Source organism: Lipotes vexillifer, unplaced genomic scaffold (assembly GCF_000442215.2).
Source record: "Lipotes vexillifer unplaced genomic scaffold, Lipotes_vexillifer_v1.1 scaffold772, whole genome shotgun sequence".
Lineage (NCBI taxonomy): Eukaryota > Metazoa > Chordata > Mammalia > Artiodactyla > Lipotidae > Lipotes > Lipotes vexillifer.
The window spans coordinates 649,035-656,237 of record NW_006796998.1 but is presented as its reverse complement, the minus strand read 5'-3'; positions in this window follow the sequence as shown (position 1 = coordinate 656,237).

Genomic DNA, 7,203 nt, shown 5'->3' with positions numbered 1-7,203 from the left:
CCTGCTTCCCCATATTTGTCACCCCTTAGTCTTCTAGATTCAAAGAAAGAAAACAATGATTACTTTTTCCGGATTTACCATTTCTGCCTAATTACTAAGCATCAATAGTTAAGATTATGTCTGTCTTTAATAGCTAGGATTATGTTTGGTCAGAAGCTTTCATAAAAATAGTTTGGAACATGGAATTTTATAAGCCCTGTTTCATTTTAACTTGCTATATTTAAAATAAAGCAAAAAACTCTGTGTTTAATCTGTGTGAGGTCAGAAATAATTTAATGACTTTAATACCTTAGAAAAAAATAATTTATTAGGAAACATCCTTGTCAACAAAATAGGAATTTTGGTTAAAGAATGTTAAAAGGAGTGTTTCAAGCCAAAAATCAATAAAACACACAAAAAGATGAAAGACGACTAATGAGAAAATCAAGCCCCTTACACTTTGATGAATGCCATCAGAATGTGTCAAAATTTGCACTGTATTACCAGATGAAAAAGAGTATAAAACATGAAGAAAATCTAATTAGGGGAAAAACACACAACAACAAAGGCAACTTGAAAATGGCTGATGAGATAATTACATTGAATAGTTAAAGAATACCAAAGTTCTGAAGTTTGTGATACTTGTTTTGTCCATGAACTAAAGTGAAACTGGAGACTCAGATACCAGAATTAGGTATATCAGTTAAATATATGTAGGAATGACTTTGTTTTAACTTATGTTAAAGAGTAATATAATCTCTGCTCTACTGATAATTTCTTAATGAGCTATTACCCATGGTTATATTTGTTAGCTCATGATTTGAAAATATTAAGAGGATAAATGAATTAAATTATATGAATTTATCAGTGTATTTCCTGGTTCTTTCATTATACTTACAGACTAATTGCAGTTAGATGCAGGAGTTATGGGATACTTGAATGCCTACCTTATAATAAAGCATTAGAGAGAAATACTGCTTTTCTTTTTTAATATATTATTATTATTATTGCCCCACATACAAACAGAAAATTGTGTCTTGGAGTTTTCCTCTCTGGTTGCTTCTGAAAAGGCATAGACTTAGGCATATATACAGTATTCCAGAATATCAGGGATGACCATGATATATGTATTTTTAACAAATTTATTTATTTATTTTTGGCTGTGTTGGGTCTTCGTTGCTGCATGCAGGCTTTCTCAGGTTGCGGCCAGCGGGGGCTACTCTTCGTTGCCGTGTGCGGGCTTCTCATTGTCGTGGCTTCTCTTGTTGCAGAGCATGGGCTGTAGGCATGCAGGCTTCAGTAGTTGTGGCACCTGGGCTCAATAGTTGTGGCTCGTGGGCTCTAGAGCGCAGGCTCAGAAATTGTGGCAAATGGGCTTAGTTGCTCCGTGGCATGTGAGATCTTCCTGACCAGGGCTCGAACCCATGTCCCTTGCATGGGCAGGTGGATTCTTAAACACTGTGCCACCAAGGAAGACCAACTATGATATTTTAAATCTTGGATTCTTGGGTGTCACCCCTGGGTCAGAGTAGCCTATTTTTTGAGTTTCATCAGAGGTTGTGTTCAAGTACTTGCTGCCAGTGAGGCTTCAGTTTCACTGATTTCTAAGCAAATACTATTGAGAGTGTGGTCTGATTTCTTATTTCTGCCTATTGTAAAATGTGAGGGGAAGGAGATACATGGAGGAAAGAACTGTTAGGCAAAAGGAACAGGGACATGATAATTTGGGAAATTCTCATGTTATCTAGATTGCAAAGCATGTCAAAATTAATTCATTACTAGAAAAAGGATGCTTTGGAGAAAGTCCAAGGTGTGGCTAGACAATCATTTCATAATGTCTCAGAAGGATTAGAAGTTCAGATTATTCAGTCACATGCTTTGTGAGATTGGATGCATGACATACAGATCCTCTCAGCCATCTCAGCAGAAGCTAGGAATAGATACAAGATTATCCAGGAAAGATCCTTGGAGTAAACTTTGGTCTAACACAGTGAGTCCATGTGAGACATGGGAGACACACCAGGTACTTGAAATTCTTATAGAATAAGAATACTGTCAACTTGTACTAAAAGGGACAGAGAGAAGAAATGAAAGAAGGTGGTCAGACTCTTAAAATTCTATAGGTAGGAAACAGGAGGATAAAAATCACTAAACCTAAAACACATTCTAACCTTCATGAAAAAGAATAATGATTCCAAGAGCAGAGCTGTGAACCTAGTAGGTGGAACCTTTTGGAGCAAAGCATTATTCCCAGGCCTTGAAACCTAATACTGTTTTCCCAGCTGGACCTTGAGATTACTTAAGATAAGTGACTCCTTTTTACTTTCTGTTTTCTTTCTTTTTGACTGGAAATCTCTATAACTGCTAATCTATTCCTGTAGCATCCTTTTATTTGGGGAGCGGTTTCACAGGTCTAGTTTCACAGGTCCAGTTTCACAGGTCCAGTTTCACAGGTCCACAGATGAAGAAAAATTTTCCCTCAGGATGGATTATACCCACAGTCTCATCAATACCTAATTTAGTTGCATTTAAGTAATGACATCTGGAACTTTTGATGTGAGATTTGAAACTTGAGTTGATGTTCTAATTTGTTGAGTCTTTTGGTGACCTTGTATAGAATGAATGTATTTGTATTTGGGATGGATGTGAACCTTTTGGTGTCAGACGGTGGATTGTTGTAGGTACAAGGATGGCCTCTGTATATGTCTTGGGCTTAGCCCCCAGAACCTGTGAATGCTATGTAACCTGGCAAAGGGGAATTAACTTTGCAAATGGAATTAATATTGCTAATAAATTTACATGAATATGGGGAGATTATCCTGGATTATTGTGATGAGGCCAGTGTAATCTCAAAGGTCTTTAGATGTGAAAGGGGATGGCAGAAGTGATGCCATGTAAGAAAGACTAGCATTCATTGCTGACTTTGAAGATATAAAGAGGCCATAAGCCAAGGAATGTTGGTGGCCTCTAGAAACCAGGACAGGGAAGGAAATGATTCTTCTTAAAGCCTTCAAGAAGAATGTGCCTTTACCTATACTTTGATTTTAGTTGAGAGACACCTATTTTGAACCTCTGAACTCTAGAACTATAAGAAAATAAATGTGTGTCACTTAAGCTAGTAAGTTTGTGGTAATTTGTTTCAGCAGTCATAGGAAACTAGCACATTCCCTTAAGACAGTGGGTTTTTTGGGGTTTTTTTTACTTGTTTTTAATAATTTTCATCACTAAAGCAGTTGTTTTGCCAGGGAGAGAGTTCTTTGGAGCTCCTCACTCTACCATTTCAGAAATATATCTCTTCTTCATGTTTGAAAGCTACTTTTTGCTGGTATAGAACTCTAAATAAACAGTTATTTTCCCCCAGTACTTTAAAATGCCATTACATTGTCTGACAAATCCGCTGCATTTTTTATTGTTATTCCAAGAAGTCTGATGTAATTTTGATTGTTTTCTGATAATTTTCAGTGTTTGTTCTTATCTTTGTTTTTCAGAAGTTTGACAATAATGAGCCTAGGTAGGTGTGTGTGTGTGTGTGTGTGTGTGTGTGTGTGCCTTATTTATACTTTTGCTGTTTGCTGAACTACTAAGATTTGCAGTTTGGGGTCTTGGCCATTATCTCTTCAAATACTTCTTATACTTTATTCTATTCCTCTTTTACTTCTGGGATTTTATTTTCAAATGTGTTAGATTTTATCCTAGAGCTCTTTGATATCTTATTTTTTCACTCTTTTTTCTCCTTGTGTCTCTCTTTTTGTTCTCTCTAGTGATCTATTTTCATGTTCAGTGATTCTTTCCTTTGCTGCACTGAGTTTATTGTATTGCTGTATTGAGTGTATCTAAGGTGGTGTACACTTCTCTTACCAAGGTTTTCCCTTTATTTCTTATGTTTCTGTCTCTTTTCCCCCGTCCATGCATGTTGCCAGTCTTTTTCTCCACAGATTTTTAACATATTAATCAACTGGCAGTGCAACAATATATATTTAAAATTCTCTGTCTGATAGTTCCAACATCTGGGTCATATAAGTCTGGGAACAGTGTGTTGTTTTTTTCATGTTCTTCGTGTATCTTGTAGTTTCTGGTTGAATGCTAGACATCTTGTATAGGACCATAATGACTGAGGTATATAATATTAATACCTGGAAATGTGAAACTTCTTTTTTTGTTAAGCCTTTAGTGTGGGAAGTTGAGGTTTCTAGTCAGAAGATGAACTACATTATTATTGTTGTTGTTGTTTCGTGGTGGTGGTGGTGATTGCTGTTGTTATTATGGTTACCCTTATTGTACCACCAACTTGAAATTTTTCTACCTGTGCCTTTTGTGTAGTGTAAGGGCTGTTTTTCTGGAAGATTTTCATCCATGTCTGCTCCATTCTCTGCTTTAGATCTTCTTTTTGCACTTTTATGTTAGATATTTCTTCACAATTCCACCCTTCTCCACATAGTAAAATGATATTATTTGTCATGCAACACTTGATAACCTGGTAGTGGGATGGAAGACATGAACGTTCCTCTGGTGTTTTGGTTCAACCTTGGCTGTACATGGACAATGTAAGGTCAGTCTTAAGTATGTGAGGATCTCCTTCTCAGGGATCCTACCTCTTCCCCAGTGGATAATCTCTAATGACATGAGACCTGAGTATTTTTCTGCCCTTCCTCATGGGTAGAGGTGATTTTTTTATTTCCTTCTCCCAGATGCAAAAGTGTTTCACCTGTATTCTGAGAGCAATATGTTTTACTCCCTAATGCCAGTAGCTTAAACTTTTGTTCCAAAGGGACAACAGGGTAGGTTTTGTGTGGACTTCATGCCTTTCCTCCATGAAAGTCCCCTCCCCTTGGCACATATCGTGCTCCCTGTCTCTTTCTTTGACTCTAATTTTTCTCATGATCACCTCTTGAGGTCTGTAAATATTGCAAATGGTCATAAATTACTTTGTGTCTTTCAGCTTCTAGAAGTTCTGTACTCTCACACTAAATGAGCTCATGCTAATTATTTAGCAGTTGGTTCAAATTTTAGCTGAATTCTTCTTTCTTGCTTTTTTAGCTTACTACATCTACCCCAGGTAAGTATGCTGTGTCCTATCTCTCTTTGGAAGACCCTATCTTTCCATAGATTTTTGGTTAGTTTATTGCCCTGTGACCTCAGTTCTCTAACGAGGTCAAGAAAATTTTGGTTTGTATGTCCAGCTTTTTATGTTGCTGTTGTAGAGATGGGAAACAATATTCTTTTTAGCATTATACCTCCTAAGTAGAAGCTTGAAATTCTGTTCCCTTTGTCTGGAAGTTTCTCAGCTTTGGTGTAGAAACATATTTGATTCTCACAGAATGCTTACCATTATGCAGCTAAGCTTAAAGCAAACTGTAGGAATCATTCTGGGGAGTTCCTGTCTGTTCAGATAAACACAAAGCAACATATAGGTAATGGTATAATGTTAAAGTGAGGTGCCAGGTTCTGCAAAATAGAAACTGAGTTCAAGGTGAAAGCAAAATAGGCTGGTTATACCAGAGGATCTCTCTGTCTTTGCTTTCAGACTGATTTATTAAAAAGGTGCTTCTTCCTCCCTTGAGAAAGCCTCAGTCTGTGTAGACTTCTTTCTTGCCTTCTTACTTTATTTTCCTTAGAGAGAGAGAGAGACAGACAGACAGACAGACAGACAGATGGACAGATAGATATCTAGCAAGTTCTTTTCTAGAGACAGAGAATTTAGTCCCAAGTGAGGGGACAAGGTGTTTGACCTTGGGGAACCTACAGGCTGAAGATATACTTTACAGTGTAGTACCTCAAATTAGACAGAATGAGCTGGCTTATTTAATACCCACCCCCTTACGCTTTGCAGGTTGACAAAAAATCTTTTTTGGAAAACTTGGATCACATTTTCATCAATATTTTATTATAAGTATGTATTTTACTATAAGCTCCATAAGTGAAGAGAAAAATCTTCATTTGTTCTTTTTCAATCTTGCAGGGTACATATTCCATACACATACTGTGTTTGTTCAATAAATGTTCTGGATTCATTAGACCTTGTGTATAAGTACTGTTCCTGCTCAAGCATGAGTGTTGTTCATATACTGGAATTATTACTTCATTTGTAAGGTTGATTTCCAAAGTTTACCGTTTATGAATTGATATTAGTCGTAGTAATCTTTTCTTCATTTCATTTTATATTTTCAAATTGCAGTCACTGAACATTGTACACAGTTTGAATTTCTCATGGGTAGAAACTGAATGAATATGCTTGAACTCATTTATTTTCCAGTTGGATCCAGAATTGTGCAAATTTGCAACTCATGCAGGCTGTATTGCTCAAATAGGGATGCAACCCCTAAGGTAGTTGTTCATTTGACAGTGTGAAGCAAGTTTATTTGACAGTGTGAAACATGGGGAACTAAGTTATTTTCCCTTGTCCTATGTCTGATAGCTTCCTGTTACAAAATTTGAGGGGTACGTCACTGATGATTTAACTTGTGGAATTTCTTGATATAATGTCTAAAGTTCAATAAACTAATAAAGGATATTCATCTATTTCTACATGATGGATATGATATCAAATCAAAATTGAGCCTTTTGAAGATGCCTTAGTTTTTACTTTTTTAAGGGAATGACGTTTTAATACAGCGGTCTCTTCATTATCCTACTAGGAGAAGAAAGCAGTGTGGACGATACATATTATTAATATTTAAGTGAAAACAAATAACAGCAAAAGGCTTTTTTTGGGAAAAGTAGAAATCTGTTTAGTTTTAACCTCCTGAATTTCTTCTGTTTCTTCTTGTAGCCCTCTCATGGCGGAAAATGGACAGTGCCTATCTAAACCTGCATGCTTGGACCTTCCCATTTCTACACCTATTGATTTTCATCTACCACAGGAAAGGTAGGCTGTTTTATCCTTGTTTATTTGCTTGTTTTGTTGTTGGTTGTTTTTTTTGTTTAATAGTCTCTTTCAGCTCCTGGTGGTTTATAACATTTCTGTTCTTTTCAACAAAATATTAATTAATCTGAACTTTCAATTTCAATAAAAACTTGAATGTATGTTTATTTGCTTGTTTTGTTGTTGGTTGTTTTTTTTGTTTAATAGTCTCTTTCAGCTCCTGGTGGTTTATAACATTTCTGTTCTTTTCAACAAAATATTAATTAATCTGAACTTTCAATTTCAATAGAAACTTGAATGTATGAGTTATAACAGTGTGGTAATCTGCAGAAATAAGACTGTAATTAATGGAATTCTAATTA